The sequence below is a fragment of the Rhinopithecus bieti genome, unplaced genomic scaffold (assembly GCF_001698545.2).
Source record: "Rhinopithecus bieti isolate Rb0 unplaced genomic scaffold, ASM169854v2 scaffold_20621, whole genome shotgun sequence".
Lineage (NCBI taxonomy): Eukaryota > Metazoa > Chordata > Mammalia > Primates > Cercopithecidae > Rhinopithecus > Rhinopithecus bieti.
In genome coordinates this window covers 153-702 of record NW_016850230.1, presented here as the reverse complement: position 1 = coordinate 702, position 550 = coordinate 153, and the positions used below count along the sequence as shown (strand labels likewise).

At 51.3% G+C, this 550-nt stretch overlaps 1 non-coding gene across 1 annotated transcript; it reads left to right on the top strand.

Moving 5' to 3' along the window:
• The first annotated feature begins 226 nt into the window (after positions 1–226).
• TRNAE-UUC (transfer RNA glutamic acid (anticodon UUC)) lies at positions 227–299 on the top strand. Its single transcript has one exon. It is a non-coding gene; the product is annotated as a tRNA-Glu (tRNA).
• The last annotated feature ends 251 nt before the right edge of the window (positions 300–550 follow it).

Sequence of the window (550 nt, the reverse complement as noted above, 5' to 3'; positions counted from 1 at the left end):
AAGGCAGGGAAGTGGGGGGCAGCGAGTTAAGGATGGGGGGGTGCCTTGTCCCACCAGAGCTAAATCAGGAGACGGGGTCCATGCAGCGTGTCTGGCAGGCTGCAGTCACACCGGTTTCCACAGGGACAACAGGAGCGCAGCGCTGCGCAGTAGTAGTTGGGAGATGCTGGCAGTGAAGCTGCTGAATGTCATGTATATAGACACCGTGGCACCATCTCTCAGTGGTTCCCATATGGTCTAGCGGTTAGGATTCCTGGTTTTCACCCAGGTGGCCCGGGTTCGACTCCCGGTATGTGGAACAAGAACGGCTTCTTATTGCGGGTGTATATTTTTTCTTTCAACTTGAAAGTGTTCGCCAGAGGAACTTTGACTTTCGCCACTAGAATGCTCCAGGACAGATTGAGTATATCCTCTTCATTTGAACTTGGAGAAACGCCCAGGGAGATCTGGGCCCCATCGCTGTGTGTTTTGATGGCAGTGACCATTTTCATCACGGCATTAGCTAGTTGTTTTGACCATCAATAGCTTACTGAGTATATTAGATGCCAAG